This window comes from Hipposideros armiger, unplaced genomic scaffold, assembly GCF_001890085.2.
Source record: "Hipposideros armiger isolate ML-2016 unplaced genomic scaffold, ASM189008v1 scaffold_199, whole genome shotgun sequence".
In the NCBI taxonomy this organism is placed as follows: domain Eukaryota; kingdom Metazoa; phylum Chordata; class Mammalia; order Chiroptera; family Hipposideridae; genus Hipposideros; species Hipposideros armiger.
Window position 1 is genome coordinate 1,654,165 of NW_017731549.1, and position 19,511 is coordinate 1,673,675.

Consider the following 19,511-nt stretch of genomic DNA (forward strand, 5'->3'; position numbering starts at 1 on the left):
TGAATTGACAGCTATATCTTCCCGCCACCATCTCCCCCGCAAACCCGTGTCTCTGCTTAGAGTCTGACATAAAACAAGGAGTGAACCCCATTTGTCTCTGTGTGGTTTCAATGAAAAAAGTCGGTGCACAAGGACGGAAACGAGAGCGGCTGAAAAGGGGTGTATGACTTGTTGAGCATACAAATCATTTCCCCCCTACTCGCCAAGGGAGGGGGGGAAATTCCTCTTACTCTCTCTTAGCAGATTGAGCTCTGCATTCGGGAGAAGAGTCTGGGGCTGGTCTTCACGTAGGAAACTTTTCTCACACGGCCGGCTGGGTGCATTGCGCTCGGACCGATACGGTGGGCATCGCGCGTGCTCCTCTCGCGGGCAAGGGCCCCAGACCCCAGGACGCGTCTGTCTCTTTAAATTCCAGCTGCGCGGCTGGGAAACAGCGCCACTAGCCGCCCAGGCCGGCTGGCGGCTGCGAGCTCGCTCGCGCTCCCGCTCCCGGCTGCGCGCCGCGGAGGGCTCGCTCGGCCCGCGGGCGGCTTGGCGGCGACGGCAGCGGCGGGGCGGGGAGGCGCGGCCGGGCGGAGGAGGGAAGACGGAGCACGCCGGGCCGGGAGAGGCGCCGCGCCCGGTCCTCGCACCCGCGCCCGGCGGCCCCAGCAGTTTCCTTCAGGGTGACGAGGATGTGCCTGGGTTGCGTGTGTGTATGAGGTTTATTTTTTTCCCTCCTCCTCTATAAGACGATTTCCATAGTAACCTGATCAAGTGGCTTTAGTATCGCAAACCTGAGGATTTCCGCGGCCCGCCGGCTTGACCTCGGTCAGGTAAGGCTGCGATCTCGTCTTCTTCCATTGCAAACCGCTGCGCTCCTTCCAAACTTCCTTTTGTGGAAAACCGCCCAGCCCCACGCAGCCCGGGGTATTTGCAACAGCGAGCGTGTTCCCTCCCAGGTGTCTGCCACGGGTCCCCTGCCACGGGTCCTCTGCCCTGATGGTTCCCCAGGACCTATGATGATCACATTATTAAAAATGTTTTTTTTTTTTTTTGGTTGCGCCCCCTCCTCCCCTTTTTGAATTCTCCATCTCTGCGCTCTTCTCGGCTTTTTCTCTTAGACTAGTGATGGGGACGCGGGGAGAAGTCGGGGGCGGGGGTGGGAGGCGAGCGTGGTCCAGGGAGTGGCGGGCTCCGCTGGGCTGGCCGCGATGGGCTACTTTGGGCATCTCGGCGTTGCCCGCGCGGGGATGGGGCATCCGGGAGGGCTGTCAGCACCAGGGCGGCGGAACCCGGGAGCCTCACGTCTCCAGACGAGCCAGCGAGGGACGCAGGCTTGGGGGGTGATGGAGCGCTCGGCTGGCTGGCTGGCGAGCGTCCATACATCATAGCTTTCCTGCCTGCTCCCCCGCCCCTCTTCGGTTTTCTCTCTTTCTCTTTCCCCGTTCTCATTTCTTTCTTCCTTTCCTCATCACCAGCTCCATCCTGTTCCCTCCCTTCCCTCTATTTTTCTCCCCTCGTTTCCCTTTTCCCTTTTCCTCTTAAAATAAAAGAAACGGGAACCGTTTGTAACCCTTTGGTTCTGCCAGCATGGGAAGAGCTGTGAAACCTGCAGCGTGGCCACCCTCAACCTGGTCGCTTTCAGACTCCTTCCTCATCCATCAACATATTTGTTCCTCTCTCGATTCTGCAGAAATGCGTTCTGAGCTGGGCGTCTGTATGTCAGAATCCCAGTTCCGCTGCTCGCTTCCATGCTCCAAGTATTGTAAGGGCTTCATATGTTTTAAATCCATATCAACCGTGGATATAAAGAAATTTATCTTTTAAAAAAAATCTAGGCTGATTCTAGAGAAAGTTCCCTCTTAAATTATTCATGTACTCTTTCCCTTCTTTGAAATTTAATTTTAGGGATCTTGGGAGACGGTTCTTTTCCTCCCGTTTATGAGGAACGTGCAACTTCTTACCTTAATTATCTCCTCTTGGAACCTCATTCAGTTTTGCACTGCCCAGTCACTGGAATGAGATCATAATTAAGGTTCAGAGGCTTGCTTCCCAAAGTCCAAGCTGGCTGAAGTGACAGCCTATGGTAGAAGGTGCTGAGAGAACCATGTGGGCCAGACAGAGCTCTCCAAGAATAGATAAGGCAGAGCAACTCTTGTGTGAAATACATAACTAGAGTCAGACTTTAGTACTGAAGATGTGAAAATGCAGTAAAACCAGGCTTTTTGGTTTTTGGTTCTTAGCCTGCATATAACTACTATGGAGGTATAAGTTAATATTTACTTAAAAATTGAGCCACTCTAGTGTAGAACCCAATCTGCCTTGTTTATGTTAAGACGCTCCTTCACTGTGGTTTTATTTTTCTTTGAAACATAAGATGTTTGTATCATGTGAAAACAAAGGGATAAAACAGAGGGTGACTTCTATTTAACCAGAAATAGGATTTATATGGATTTTTGTTGGTTTTGTCTCTCAAAAGATCTAGTTGTTACGCTCTCAAGTTTTCCTGAGGTCAAAATATTTCATGGATGGAAACAATACTAATCAATGATTTTCCTTCACTCTCTATCAGTGGTGTATACAGTGTATATAGAAAAAGGTCTCAGTTTTAGAGAGCCCCCCTTGCCTCCTTTCCTTTGTCTTCATGTTTGTTTTTAAATCCAACTATCAATATAGAATAAAGAATCTTGGGGCAGAGAATGAATCAGGAAGAAGAGAAACCACTGGTATAATGGAAAATATACCCAAACCAGGACAAGATAATTAGTGCCATGCGTTTCCACACTGTTGTATTTGTTTTTAGCCAATTAAGAAGCTGTAGGTTTTCAATGTGTTTCCGTCTCCTTAGTTCTATACCTAATACTTTCTAGACTGGAGGTCTATGTATCTAGTTCTGGTGAATATTTACAAAAGACTTAAAATTCCCTTGCCAGGGAAATCCAAAACGCATGTTTTTCTTTCAACATTGTCTTCTTCCTAGTGTACAGTGATGGTAGTAATGGTCCTACATTACTGTTTCTACCTGATTTCTGATTTTGGTGTTTTCTGGATGTGTGGGTTTCTCCTGACACATTTACAAGATGCTCTTGGCAGGCTGCATGGGACTTGAATGCACAATTGCTTGTAGATGCAGTAAAATGCTCATTTTTCTTATTCTTGGTTTAAGAGATGTCATGCCCTCCTGGACATTTAATATTTTGGTGTGACTGCTCTTTTTTTTGTGTGTGTGTGTATGTGAAGGATTTAACAAAGTCTATTCTGATTAAACCTTGTATGATGTGAAGTTAAAAGCTGTATTAGTGACAAGCCATAAATTACTTTCTTATTTATAGTACATTGATCCTGAAACTGTTTTCCTTCCCTACCTTGTGATTGCATCTGTATATGGATCATTTAATGAAAGGCTGGTAATGATGAATTATCTGTTTTATAAAAGAAAGAAAGCCCCTCAGGTTTACATTCAGGTCCTCATTTTTATGCAGAGGGATTAACAAATGTTTTTTTTAAGATTTTTATTAAAATACAGCTAACATACAATATTATGTTTCAGGTGTACATCACAGTTATTCAACATTTATACCTACAGAAGTAATCGCCATGATAAGTCCAACAAGCATCTGACACTGTACCACACTATCACAATATTATTGACTGTATTCCCTATGCTGTACATTACATCCCCATGACTTAAACAAATGTTTTTGATTTGATATTTTAATAGACTGTATTGCTGAGGGCTGCTAATTACCAAGAATATATTTTGTTAATTCTGAAATGGGTATAAGATAAGACATCTCTCAAGTTGTCTGGAGGGCTCCAAGTGACGCATCCTTGTAACCCATGGCAACAGGAAATGGTTGTCCCGGGTGCACGCTCAAGTGTGGACACAGTTCCATACTTGGTGATCCTTCAGGTTCTTGATATTAAAGCATGCTGGTTCTTTTGTGTAGACTGGATGTTAACTTTTTTACTTTTGTCAGAACAATGACTCCTAGGCCTAGTTTTACACAATTCCCATTAGCTACTCATTTACTTGAGAGTTATAAAATGCTGAGAAAACATATAAGTTTAATGCTACTTTTTTAATAGAAAGTAATTTATAGAGAGGCGTGCATGTGCATCTGACCCTGCATGTAGCTGGGATAATTAGGGTGAGGATATCACCAAATCAAACATGAGAGGCTGTGTCAGCTTTAGAAATAAATGTTGGGAGGCAGGGAGCAGTGTATGGCAGTAGGAGTCACGAGGCCAAGGTTACAGTCCCACTTTTCAGTGCATCACAGAGGTGTACGTGCCATGGCCTCCTGATTCGCAGATGTCACTTAGCTTTGTTTTTTCTAGAAGAAAAATGAACATAGTAATCTTTTCCTATATTTGAGTTCTTCAATATATATGAATATATGACATAATCACATATACACAGGTATACATGGGTAGCAGTGTGGATACTAAAAGATGCACACACACACACACACACACACACACAGAGGTAACAGACAAGTCTTCTGAACAGAGAAAGGAGATCTTTCCTCGTACGATTGACAGATGGGTAATGATGCTGACTATTTCTGTCCATTCATGAGAAGGCGAGCATATAGTATTCTCCGTATTTGTGGGTATAGGTAGTACATAGATGTTCAGTGACTGATCATATAACACAATATGCAGAACTGAATAATCCCAGCAGGTATCACTCTTACTTCACTTGAATGCAAGTGAGGAATACATTTCCCTCACCTTCTTCTCTTTTTTTAACCATTTAAGTTATCCTCCTCCCCCTTCCCCATTTTGTAAGGGAAAGTAATTGTCTGGAAGGTTAAGTGGACCACAGGGTAGGGAAAATCCCCAAGGGCTATCCTTTTGCTCAGACTTCATTTTTCCTCCCAAGTCCTACTGTCAACAATAATATCTGATATGAGCCTCTGGTGGTGATATTTCCATAGGTCATCATCCTTTTCTGTCCCAGATGAAATCTCAGGACAAGCAGTGGAGTAGCATAGATTCTGAATTGAATGTATCATTCAAGTTGGTTACTCACGTAATGGTCTTGTTAAAAAAAAAAAAGAAAGAACAGAAAAAGCTCCAGGTCTTTAAAAAGCTCCAGGTATTTCCTATTCCTGTGTTTTAAAACAATTTTATAGTATTCAGGGAAAATGAACCTGATCCCCGTAAGAATTTAAAAGCAGCTTGTTCATATCATTAGACTTTACAAGGTTTGTGCAATACTTTTTGTAATCTAGGCAGCATTTTCGTAAGAGGGATAGCAGTTGGGACGATTGCTAGCCGTGCTTGTTTGGGTAAGTACTTGAGCCAGTCAAGACCTAGAGATGTCAAGGTCTGGAAACACTGCCACTGACATAGAGCCAAAGCTTTCTTGAGAATAGAAGGGAAAGTCAGCGATTTGACAGGCAGTGATTTATGACAGCTCAGGTATAGTGAGGAAGATGTGAAACAAGCTTTTCTATTTCTTTCATCTTGCTTTGTATATATATATTTATATATATATATATATATTTATATATATATATTTATATATATATATATTTATATGTGGTTCATATATATGTATATATAGAACATGTGGGCCTCATATCCATCTTTCAGTTTTCTCTACTGGAGAATATCATCTAAGTCCCCAACCTTACTTGGTGGCTTTTGGTAGGTTTATAGGCATGACATTGAGGAAGAAATGGTACCTTTCATATCCTAACGTTGCAAATCCAATTATGGCCACAAACTTATACCATCGGGAGTTTTTTTCCCCAATCAAAACAAGAATTTATATTATTGAACACCTTCTTATGCTACCTTATTAAGATGGGATCAAATGCCATGGCTGCCTGATTTCTTCTTTAATTTTTATTTATTTATTTATTTTTATTTTATTTTATTTTTTAAATTAGTTTCAGGTGTACAACACAGTGGTATACTTTTTATCCCTCAACCTGACAACCCCCTCCCCCAATCCACCGCCCCACTCCCCCCCATATCATACATACATATCTATTACAATTCCCTTGACTCCACTCCCACACTATACTCCACATCCCGTGACTTTAGTAATGTGGTCGTGAGGGGGCTGGGAGAGTGCTCTATAGTCCTGTGATTACGTTTCAGTCTTTTAGTGAGCATTCGTCTCTGGACTGTGAACTACACAAGTGGTTTTCAGTTTTTCTCCCCCTCAGCTGAGACAGGCTGAAGCTGGGTGTTTCCCTCCCCCCAGGTCAATTAGGCTCTGATTACACCCAGCAGGTTAGGCTCTGATTAACTAGTTTCTCCTGAGGGCAGGCCTTATTAAGAAGAACAGAGTATTCTGGGTACTTCAAAGTGGCTTCCTTGCCCTGCTTGGTCTCAACAAGATTTTTCTCCCTTGTTTCCTGTGAGAGCCTGGTTGAGCTCCTGGAGGTAAATCTCACAAAACTGTGGGAGCTCCCCATAATGGAGTTTTTAACTCTCAGAGTTGTCTTCACTGACTGAGCCTCCAGCAATTCATCGGTTACAGTTCAGGTGTTCCTGCCCGGTCCCCGGTTCCCACACGTTTCAGCTCCTGAGTCATGGTTCTGGTAAGTCGTGACTCCCTCTATTAGCCTGTCTGTTTGTCCACTCTTGGGGGCCGCAGTTCTCCCAGTGTCCTCGCCTGTCTTATGGATGTGAGACCAGTTGTTGATTTCTTAGTTTGTTCAGGTTTTTTGTGTGTGGACAGAATGGCGACGTCGTACATGAGGAACCAGAAATTGAAAGGCTCTGTTTCTGTTTTGTAAAAGCCTATGTAAGTTTTGGATTTTAACTAAGTCATAGCTATTAATCTTGTTCACTGTGAACTTGGTGTTTGTTTTTATATTTAAAATAGCCTTGCCCACAACAAGATGGGAAAAATATGAATCCATGTTTTTTTCTTGTTCTGTGAAAGCTTTTTACATTGCCTGTATACGGGATGGTTAGAAGGTGATGTTGCAAGGATATTCCCCTCACCTGTGGTAGTTTTTGTAAAACCGCGTTGTACTGTCAACAGGGAAGTGCTGAAGGTTCACGTCTTTCACGAAAGTAATATGAATTAAGAGGCCAGTTTTTCTTTTCATCGCATGGACACTTTTCCGTAGGCAGCTATTATGTGGTCTTTCGCTTGTGCTTAATATGAATGATACACAGAATAATACCTCCCAAAGAGGCCCACATCCCAATGCCTGAAATCTGTGATTATGTTACCATGTATGGCAAGAGGGACTTTGCACATGTGATTAAAGATCTTGAGATAAGGAGATTATCCCAGTGGGTCCAAAGTAATCACAAAGGTCCTTTTTTAAGAGGGTGACAGAAAGCTCAGAATTGGAGAGAGAAAGCAATGAACAACGTAAGCAGAGGTCAGAGAGAAAGAAATTTGAAAATGATGTGCTGCATAACTTTCAAGGGAGGAAAAGACCACAAGCCAAGGAATGCAGGTGGTGGCCTCTAGGAGCTGAAAAAGTTATTATACAACATCAGCTTCAGGTGTACAGTGCAGTGGTCAAGCCTCTACCCCATCCATGAATTGGTCTCTCTAACAAGACATGTGACCATCTGACACCCTACACAATATTTACAACATTATTAATTATGTTACCCGAATTGTCTTTCATATCCCTGTGGCAATATTGTGGTTACCTATTTATGCTGTCTAATCCCTTCCCCTTTTCCCTGATTCCCATCCCCTCCCAACTAGCAACCATCAGTTTTTCCTCTATATCTCTTAGACTATTTCTGTTTACTTTGCTCGTTCATTCAGTTTTTTAGATTCCACATATAAGTGAGATCATATGATATCTGTCTTTCTCCAACTGACTTATTTCACTTAACATAATAGTCTCTAGGTCCATACATATCATTGCAAATGGTAAGATTTCATTCTTCTTTATAGCTGAGTAATACTCCATTGTGTAAATGTACCACAGTTTCTTAATCCAGTCGACTTCCAATGGGCATTTTGATTACTTCCAAGTCTTAGCTATTGTGAATAACTGCAATGAACATAGGGGTGCATATATTTTTTTGAATTAGTGTCTTGAGTTTTTCTGGATGAATACCTAAAAGTGGAATTTCTGGGTCATAAGGTAGTTCCATTTCCAGTTTTTTGAGATACCTCCATACTGATTTCCACAATGGCTGCACCAATCTACAATCCCACCAGCAGCGCACCAGGGTTCCCTTTTCTCCACAGCCTTGCCAGCATTTGTTATTTGTTGATTTACTGATGATAGCCATTCTGACCCAAGTGAGGTGGTATCTCATTGTGGTTTTTATTTGCATTTCTCCATGGCTGTCTGATTTTATTGACCCATTTTAAGGCAGTATTGCACAGCACTGAAAGATAGAGCTTCTGGGGTAGACTGCCTGAATTTGAATCCCAGCTCTGCCACTTAATATGTAGGTTATCTTTGGTAATTTTCTTAATCTGAGTCTCAGTTTCCTCATCTTTTAAATTGTTGTCGAGAATGATTTTTTTGTGGTTAAATGACAGAATATATTATATTTTTAAGAATGTTCCTGGCGTGTAGTAAATACTTATTGCATATTCACTACTATTTGTTGCTGTTGCTGCAGCTGTTGAAATGTGTCAGAAGGCCGTAGTTATTTTTCTGCTTAGATTTATTTTTCCTTTCAAGTCTGAATGTAAACCATAATACTTGCAGACATAGGAGCTGCACTACTTCCTTTCTTTCCCTGCATCACCACCCTTAGCTTTTCCCAATAGTCTCAAGCTGAAAATAATGACCAGGTGCCTGGGAGATAAGAATATATTTGTTTGGAAGAGGATCCATTCTTGCAGTTTCCAGAAAAGCTTATCTTAACTTTTTTATAAGCAGTATCAATATTATCCATGGATTTTTCATTTACAAACTGAACCTCTAAATCAGGATTAGCTGCAGTAATAATATATGTCAGTTAAAACAAACAAAGAAACAAACAAAAAAGAAAAAAACAACAACTGACAAACAAGATTCCCAGCTTTAGTGTTGTAGTTTTGTTTACTCATAAGCTACAACTGCTTACTATTACCTTAATGTAATCTTTTTTTTTTTTTAAGATATTTTATTGGGGAGTTGGGGAAGGGGAACATTGTGTTTTTCCAGAACCCATCAGCTCCAAGTCAAGTTGTTGTCCTTCAATCTTAGTTGTGGAGGGCGCAAGCTCAGCTCCAAGTCCAGTCTCCACTTTCAATCTAGTTGCGGGTGGAGGGACTGTAGTCGACCATCCATGCGGGAGTCGAACCAGTAACCTTGTTGCACACTGAGCCATCTGGCCACCCGTTGGCAGCTCGCAGCTGCTCAGCTCAAGATGCTGTGTTCAATCTTAGTGTGAGTGGGCGCAGCCCACCAACTCATGTGGGAGTCAAACCAGCAATCTTGCTGCTAAGAGCATGCACTCTCACCAACTCAGGAGCAGCTCAGCTCGGGTGCAGCTCACTGGCCCATATGGGAATCAAACTGGCGATCCTGTTGCCCAGAGCTCGCACTTTTAAACAACTGAGCCATTTGGCCAGCCCCATAGTCTTTTTTTTTTTTTTTTGATATATATTTATTTTTAATTAAAGTTTATTGGGGTGACAATTGTTAGCAAAGTTACATAGATTTAAGGTGTACAATTCTGTAATATATCATCTATATATCACATTGTGTGTTCACCACCCAGAGTCAGTTCTCTTTCCATCACCATATATTTGATCCCCTTTACCTTCATTTACCACCCCCTTCTCCAGTTACCCTCTGGTAACCACTAAACTATTGTCTGTGTCTATGAGTTTTGTTTCTTCATTTGTCTTTCTTGTTCTTTTGTTGTTTTCAGTTTTATATCCCACATATCAGTGAAATAATCTGGTTCTCTACTTTTTCTGTCTGACTTATTTCACTTAGCATTATAATCTCAAGATCCATCCATGTTGTCGCAAATGGCACTATTTCATCTTTTCTTATGGCAGACTAGTATTTCATTGTGTATATATACCACATCTTCTTTATCCAATCATCTATTGAAGGACACTTTGGTTTTCCATGTGTTGGCCACCGTAAATAAAGCTGCAATGAACATCGGAGCACATATATCTTTATGGATAAATGTTTTTAGATTTTTTTGGGTATATACCCAGGAAAGGGATTGCTGGATCATATGGTGATTCTAGTTTTAATTTTTGAGGAATCTCCACACTGCCTTTCATAGCAGCTGCACCAATCTGCATTCCCACCAACAATGTATGAGGGTTCTTTTTTCTCTACAGCCTCTCTGACACTTGTTATTATTTGTCTGTTGATGATAGCCATTCTAACTGGTGTGAGGTGATATCTCATTGTGGTTTTCATTTGCATTTCTCTGATGATTAGTGATGTTGAGCATTTTTTTCATATGTCTATTGGCCATTTGTATATCCTCTTTGGAGAAATGTCTATTCAGGTCCTCTGCCCATTTTTTAATTGGAATCTTAATATAATCTTAAAATTGCAAGATTTTGCTAAATAAATTTTTTGGGAAGTCACTTGATATCTCGTTGATGTGATGTCATTAAAGATGTGATGTTTCATCCTTGTTTTTTGTTTTTCCTTTGTGAGTTCCATTATTAAGAGCTGCATTGAATAGGTGACTCTCTTTACATATTGTGAGGATGTCCTCATCAGCAAAATGAATTTATTGGGTTCATATACTGCTTTCAAATTTGTTTTATTGTAGAAAGTTTTGAATAAACACAAAATTAGATGGAATGGTATAAATGGATTCTCATGGACGCAGCATTTAACTTCAACACATTAGGTAACTCTTAAGATCCCTTATGATTCCGTGATTTTCTGACTGTGAAAATTCTAATTCACACTGGTTTTAAGGATCTAGAATATCTGCTTTTCAGAGAAAATTGATACTACCATGAATAATGTTGACACTCAGATACTATAGTTATTAAATTATGACACAAGATTTAATGGCAAGTCAATAAAATAATACACACAAAATGATATATGGGAAATGTGTTGGAACTGAGCAAGTGCAATGTCAGGGTTAAAAAATTCTGGGATTAGATTAGTTCAACAAACATTTATTAAATATCTCCTCCACAGAATTTATAGGATTTCATCCAGTAGCTGGATTAATGCTATATTATCATATTTAAGAATAATTTTCAAGAAATTGGGCTAAAACAAACAGTTCTAGAACAATATGGAGTGTTATCTTTCTTTCATTTGGAAGCTTATTTCAAGATTGTAATAGCCAGCCTCCAAGATGCTCCCCAGTGATCCCTGCCAGTTGCTAGCATCCCCTTGTGCAATTCTCTCCCACATTATATCAGTGGTTCTTTGTGATCAATAAAATATGGTAGACGTGATGGTATATGACTTCTGAGGCTAAGTCATAAATGACATTGCCACGTTCATCTTGCTCTCTTGGATGACACTCTGGGGGATGCCAGCTACCATGTTGTAAGGACACTGCAGCCGTCCATAGAGATTCCTGTGGCCAGGGAGTGAGGCCGTCTGCTAACCGAAGGAGCCACCTTGAGAGGGGCTTCTTTAGCTTTGCTAAAGTCTTCAGATGGCTGCTGTCCTGGGTAACACACTGACTATATCCTCTTAAGAGACTACAAGCCAGAATCACGTAGCTAAGCTGCTTCTGAATTCCTAACCCACAGGAATCTGTGAGTTATTACATTTACAGTTTATTGTTTGAAACTGCTAAATTTTGGAGTAATTTGTTATGTAGCAGCAATACAAATACCTTAAACTCCTTTAGGGTTGTTTTTATAAACACTAGTTATTATTTTTATATAGATAGGTACAAGTGCCACTTAATGGAGGTCTAGTTGATGTGCTGTTTAAATCTGCACTTAACCACAGTGAATTACTGGTGTCCTAGCCTTTGGTACTTTTAACTCCTCAAAATGAATCTTTTGTGGACATTATCCATAATGGGCAGAAGACACGATGGCCCTCATTAGTTGCTAATCTGGAACTAATACCCACCCTTCCTTTTGGCAATGTTTCTGTTAAAAATTCAACTGTTTAGGAATTTTGAATGAAAGTGGGGTCTCAGGGATTAGTGCTGGGATGTATTTGGGCTGATACTTGGGTAAACTTTGAGATAGTATCATAGTTTATTTTCAGGTTATCCTCACCCCCAACACACACACAGAGGCCTTTGTGAATTAGGCTTTCATTGTGATAGAAGCTGTTCTTCTGTCACCCACTGAAATAGGTAAGATTAAAGTGCCCAAATATGCCCAAATGAGGCCCTGGTAATGTTGCCAGTATAGCACTTCGGACTTTGTGTGTGGTTTCCCTTCTTCAGCATGACTCTGGATTGTATATATGAGTCTCTTTTTCTCATTGTTATATTACAAGTTTAACAAAATCTAAAAACTGGATATTCTTGAAGATAGAATAGGTTCTGTATAAGTATAAAGTTTTGGTATATCCACAATGGTTTGGATCAGAGAACCAAAAAAGGATAAGAGCTTCACTTTTTACTTCATGAATGTTTAATTTTATCTATATAAATTACTATTCCATACAAATTCAAAAGGTGACTGAATCCCATATATATATATATATATATATATATATATATATATTCATTCATTCTAAGAAACTTGGAGAATACTAAGAAATAAGGTTTTTGAGCCTTTAGATTTGTATGAATATTAGGTCTTTTTCGTAAATGAGCTACCAGTCTTATGGTTTGGAGCTTAAGGTTTCAGTACTTTTGCTATTTAGTTTGTTAGGTAGGGTAACTAATAGGATTCTTGCCCTGGAGAATTTTTACAGATCCCTGGTTATCTTGGTATAAAACAGAGATGGTGTTTACTGACCTGCACCAATATCATGCTCTTTGGGTATTGAAATTGATTTTTTTTTTTTGTTCTTGGCATATACATTTGCCATTTGAACAAGCATTACCTGGGAGGACTCGGGAAAACCAATAAGCAGTCATTCAGAAATTCGTTTCTAGGACAACACAAATGAGTTGCATCTCAAGCCTGAGGAGACAGTTAATGAAGTCACTAGTTCTTTTTGATATTTTTATGTTTGAGCACAGTGTGCCATAAGAACTATCTTTAGAATTGAGGATAAATAACACATATTCGATTTTTCTCTTCTTCGTGAAATAGGTAGAAATGAAACCACTCTTAGTTGCTGATGCAAAGATTATGTAGAGACTGGAAGTGTTTTCTTAGATGACTTTGGAGAAACACGCTTTCGTTTATTTGTTGGATAATGTGTCAATGTGTCCCATCTTGTGTGCTTGCTTTATGTGCTTTGCACATTTGGCACCACATTAATCTAACCCATGACATCACCATGATGTGTACACATAAATAAAGTTTATAGATCCATTATTTTCCTTTTACATTGTAATGAGGATAACAGGGGCACAGAAATGAATAAGAAAGGATCCTGGCCCTGGAGGAAGGTGGATTGTATTTAATTTAAATTTTTTATGTATTCATTTTTTATTTTTCAGAGTGTTTAGCTGCACTAGCTAGATTTTACAATTTATTATGGTCTGGCTGCTCTCAACACAAGACTGCGTTGACTCCTGTTACCATAATTGAGAGTTATCCTGAGCTCTGCATTGTTAATGAATGCTAATGCTCTTTGGAAGATCGCCTGTATATGGCCTCCATAACCACAAAGGCTTTTCTCCTACAGCAGAGAAGCTCTCGATAATGTCCCAGGAAGTTGCATTGGAAATTATGCCATCACCTTTGTCTTTTTTCTTTTTTCCCACTAACTACTGGTGTCTGTTCAGGGTACTCCTTATGGGGCAAATGCCTGTATCCGACTTGGGAAGCCTACTGTTCCCTGCCAGAGTGGAAAGACATTCATCAACTTTTATGTGTACTTCCTGATACTTGTGCTTGCTAATTGAATATTTTAAGCATAGAGTTGGGGTTTGGATAGTATTTTAGGATCCCAGCAATACCTGAATCTACCCTGCCGATCACCTCTATCCCTGTGCAGGGGCCCCAGGGAAGTTATAGGTAGGCAATGGCAACCAAATGGTAATCAGAGTGCCGCTTTGTTAATAGCTTGAGATGGTGCCAGTTACCCCAATGCAGCGCTCTTTGGAAAAAGGTAGTTTGGAGCACACACTTTAGGCTTGAGTCCAAAAACGTGTATTTTTAGTCTTGATACACTCTTAAGAAGGAAGTCCAAAAGAAAAAGAAATGGTCATGCCTCAAGAGGGGTTCTAATTTTAACTTAACAGTCATGTAAAAATAAGCATTTTAAAGAGAGAGAGAGAGGGAATAGGCCTTGGATTTTTGCTCTTTAAAGCATAGTCATCCTGCCCACTCATCCTGCCCAGTCATTGTTTTGGGATCTGACCCGTTAGTAGAGCAATTACTCCTTTGAAGGGGTGGACAGAGGTGGCCCTGGTGAGTATCCACCCAGTATGGATAAATCATGGTGCAGGTCACAGTCTTTCATCTAAAACCCTGGGGAAAAGAACATTTCAGAATTTGGACTTTTTCACATTTTAGAAAAAATAGTGTGTGTGTGTGTACATGTATATATACAGAGGGTTCCAGAAAATGAAGAAAGGAAAAAAACTGTATTAAAATTGTAATAATATATACCAACAACAAAAGATGAATACAAGTCACGTCTGATTTCTGCAATTACAAGAAGTACTCAAAGTGGTTACCATCAGTGTAATTGTAATACAATTTTTTTCTATCTTAAAATGTGCATACATTTTTTTGGCACCCTCTGTATATCATATTTTAGAAAGATAATAGAATGTGTACATGTATACACACACACACACACATATGTACATCATCACTGTGTCCTGGGAAAGCATCTTTTGGTCAAACATATGACTATTTCTATAAGAAAATCTATGAATATTCAGAATAAGAGGGATAGTAGCCATAACTGCATCCCAATCCCTGGCACCTGTGTATGTCCCCTTTTATGGCAAAAGGAACTTTGCACGTGTGATTAAGGTTTAAGGATTTTGAGATGGAGATCTGATTCTGGACTATCTGGGTGGCCCAATGTAATCACAAGGGTCCTTGAAAACATAGCCTTTCCAGCTGAGGTCAGAGGACATCTAATGACCGAAAAGGGTCAGAGAGATGCTACCTTGCTGCCTTTGGAAATGGAGTAAGGGGGTCCTGGGTAAAGAAATTCACGTGGCCTCTGGAAGCTGGAGAAGGTAAGGAAACAGGTTTCACCTACAGCCTCCAAAAAGGGATGTGATCCTGCTGACACTGATTTTCGCTTAGGGAGATCTCAGTTGGTCTTTTGAACTCCGAAACTGTAAGACAATAAATTTGTGTTAATTTAAATGTTTAATTATTTGTGGTCATTTATTACAGCAGCTCTGGAAAACTAAAACAGTGCAATAAAGCCTATAATCTTATTTTCCTTCCAGTCCAGTTATGAAAAATCTTTGCATTTTCAGAGCTTTTTGGATTATGAATTGCACTTGGGGATTGTGGACCTGTAGAAGGAATCAGGAATCTTGATATTTTAATTGAGTGACCTTATGGCGTTTGGATTTTTAATTATGGGAGAAAGAGCTCCTTAGAAGAAAGCCTTTTAGTTGCTACCATCCTAATACTTGAGCCTTTGCTGATTTCTTGTACTCACACTTCTGTTGCCTTTATGGATCTTATCCTGGTTGATGATGGCGCTGGCTGAGTTGGCTGACTATGGACCCTGGTTCCCTGTGAGTGAGATGAAGGTGATATATGTGAAGGGGCTTAATCTCTAAAGTACTGTGCTAATGCACACTGGTCCTTGTTGATTGCATTTATTATTGAGTAGCTATCTCCTGTCCCTCCTTCCTTCTAGTGCATTTGGGGGTTGGAGGGGAAGAAACACGTGAATGAGGCTGTAGTACTGCCTCTTCCTTATGCTTGCCAAAAGGCAACCCCCCCCCCCCAAACCCCAAGTCTCTACACTATGTGTGGCTCCAAGGGAGGTGGCCTCTGGAATGGCTGTCTCACCACAGAAAGGCTGGATACCCTTGGTCTCACGCATGCACCTCATTGTCAACCATTTAATTACATAAAAATTTTTAGTTTGAAAGAAATATCCATATCCTGCTACTTCTCATGGTAAAATCCAGGGCAAAATTTACATATGGAAAGTTTTCCAGAAAGTATTCTACAAAGTATAAAGCATATTTTAGAATACAGGACAGCAGTTGACAGTAAAAATACATTATGTGTTTTCTAGTGATGCTGTGCTATTGTAGAATATTCCATATTATGAAATGGTTGTAGTTGTCTGACTCATGTTTGAAGGTTATGTGTTCAATGAAGTAGTTCAGAATGATAATAACTTGCTCTGATTCAAATTAAAATGCTCACTTTGAGCATTCACCTTGCACTGTCCTTGATCTGTAGCTGAATCTTCAGGAACATCAATTGTCCTATTGATTCTTTCGATGTTCAAGTGCTGGGAGAGGGAGTCTTATTCAGTCTGGCACCTCTGTGTGTGTTGTTGTTCTTCCTTCATTTTCTAGAAAAATTGGTAGGTATTGAAGTGTAGTTTATGATCAAATGCGTGAATTCAAACTTTTTTCCTCTCTATAGACCTATCTCCTCTTTGCTTCAAAACCCATATCGCCTCTACCCAGAACTTTTCTTCATCAACATTTTCAGTATGATACATTTGAAATCTTTTCTTAGCTTTTGACAAAAGTGATTGTAACTCAAATACAACTGTACAACTTGCTCTATACAAGTGACTGTTTTGAGACCTTGTGTCTATGTAATCAATACTAAGATAGCTATTTATGCAAAGTTTTAAGTAGTTTTATCTAGATCAGGGCCCAAGTGAAAAATCTAGCATCTTGGGAACTCTGGAGATAAATTTTCAAAATAATTTAAAATTTATCCTGGAATTCCTGTGATACATAATCATAAATTTGTTTTTAACATTCATTGACTTTACTGAATTTTAGTTGACATATACATTTAAAATAGTTTCAGAACCTAGAGAGTACCTTATTCTTCATACCACAATGTATTGGGCTCTGTATATGCTGGGGGTTGGTGGGGGGGAAAAAGAATATGTAGAATTTACCATTAATGAATAGATGTCTAGCAGGTGAGGTAAGACTTGTACAAAGGAAAAGGTGGCAAATTCTGTAGATGAGTACAAGTATCCATTGAGAGGAACTGATAAAGGAGGGTTAGGCTTCTTCTGGCTTGGGAACAGGCAGAATGCTTCATGGAGGAAGTGACCTTTGAACCATGAAGGGTGGCCTTTGAAAAAGGAAGGGTAGCATTTGGACTTGCAGATATAGAGCATGGATATTCTAGCTGGGCAGCAGGGTAGCAAACTATTCAAGCAAAATCCAATCTGTCCCACGGTACATGGGCCTCTAGAATTCGGCCTTGACTGCTCTTGCATCTGACCATCTTCACCTCACATTCCAGCTGTGCGGAGCTATATTTAGCATCCTGCAAGTACCATACTCTTTCCGCTTTCCATTCTCTGCTACCAGGTATAGCTTCTGTACAATGAGATTTCCAGGTTGAGCTTTTATTTCGACTCATTTTAAGACATAGAAATTACTCTCCGTAAATCTCATTTTCATAGTTGTTGAGTCTTGCCAGCCACAAAATCCTAGAATTCCAGAGCTTGTATGTAGGGGATGTTGGGTGTTCAACTCCACTAATGCCAGTTACACACTTGTTCCTTTTCTTAGTCTTGAAGCGTGTGTATTGGTGAAAAGACAAGAATGACAGACAAAGTCATTGCTCTTAAGGAGCTCAATGCAGGTGACAGGAGGACAAATAGTTGTAATATGAAACTTTCATAGTCGAACTAAATGTGTGAAGAAGGTGTCTAGGAAAGCAAAAGTGGGAGTCACCATTCTGCCTGGAGGCTGGGCATCAGAAGGATGCCCAGAGAGGGGATGCTTGAACTGAGTCATCCAAGTTGAGTGGGAACCTGCCAGATGGACAACATGGCGTAGGATGTTTCAAGACATGATTCTGCAAGTGTACGAAGACATAAGGGAACATGAAAAGTTTGGGAACAGTCAGTACCCACGAGCAAAAATGTGTGCACAGGACAGATACAACATGATGAAGCTGGAAGAGCAGGCCACCCAGAAACTGTAAACTCTAGATCAAGGAGTTTGTATTTTACCCTGGAGATAGCAGTGATCATTGGAGAATGTTAAACAGGGATGCCATGTATATACTTTGTTTTGAGAGCAGAATTATAACCTCTTAGTATAAAATTGTTCAATACAGAAGCAATATCATGTGTCAGCTGAGAGCTGAGTCTTTATAATATGATAACACTTCTTGTAGTCTGTGTGTGGACAAATTATGTAATTTCTCCAAATCTCAGTTCCTTCATCTGGAAAGTGGGAATGATAATAGCACCTGTCTCGGAATTGATGTGAGAATTAGGTTGTCTATTGTTGCTAAAGAACCCAACAATTATAGGAAGCATGCAGGAATTAAGTGTATGTTTATTGTGCGTTTTGATTTTATTAAGACTAGAGACTAGATGTCCAACAAGAAGTTGGCAACAGGGAAACTGAAAGGGTCCTTAAAAGTCAGTTGCAGTGTGTATTATTTTAACTTCATAATAAAGGCCAAAAGCCATAAGCTGAATTTTAAATCTTTCTTGAAATCTGAGATTGTGTCTTTTACCTGCCTGAGGAAAGATCATTAGAAAATGTGATGTGGTGGAAATTAAAAATGAATCACTAGTGTAGCAAACAGTGTGTGGGGAAGCCTGACTGAGATTAGCCAAGATGGGTGAGGTTATTGAGATCCCACCACACAGCTAGCATTATTGTGTCTCAACATAAGCAAAGGTAGAGTCATCACATGAGGCAATCTGCGAACAACAGGGAATGTCTGGGAGTGAAAGAGCTTCTTCAGCCTTGCCATGACTCAGCTGAGCATGTGAGCTGTCCAGAACTGGACATTATGTGTCCAGGGCAATGTGAGCTGAGGCCTGGGGCACCAAAATGGTGTAAAGGTTTGCTATGGCTTCTGCTGGCCTTGTAAGGCTGAATAATTATCAGTGAAATGTGGAGAGCCAAAAATCTGTCTGTGAATATTCACTTGAAAATCCCTCTCATATTATACATACTTAGATATTATGGATCAGCTGGTAGTAACCACTTATATGCAATAACAATTTTCAGAAAAGAATGAGATACATTGTAGTGTTTCAGCTGGTAAAAAAAAAAGTATGTATTAGTGAGTACAAAGCATTTCACGAACAAAAATATTCTAACAATATGAGAACTCTTATATACCAAGATGTATTATATATATATGTGTGTATATATATACACATATATATACACATATATATATATTATGTGTGTATATATAAAATCTCATTGGTCTTTCTGTTAGTAAAAACTGAAGTAATGTGTAAAATGGAAAGATAGACTGATAGTTCGTAGCATATCTATGGTTTTATTAATTGATAATTGTTTTATTTGATATTAAGTGTTTTGAATTATCTCTCTATTACTGTGGCAAGGTGTTTTAGAAAATAACCATGATGATTTTTTTT

General features: G+C 39.9%; 1 protein-coding gene across 1 annotated transcript in view; it reads left to right on the forward strand.

Moving 5' to 3' along the window:
* The first annotated feature begins 770 nt into the window (after positions 1-770).
* NAV3 (neuron navigator 3) overlaps positions 771-19,511 on the forward strand; it is an 819,162-nt gene continuing 800,421 nt past the window's right edge. Inside the window, exon 1 of the mRNA XM_019653202.1 lies at positions 771-815. The gene's annotated coding sequence lies outside the window, so the exon portion shown is untranslated. The remainder of the gene's footprint in view (positions 816-19,511) is intronic.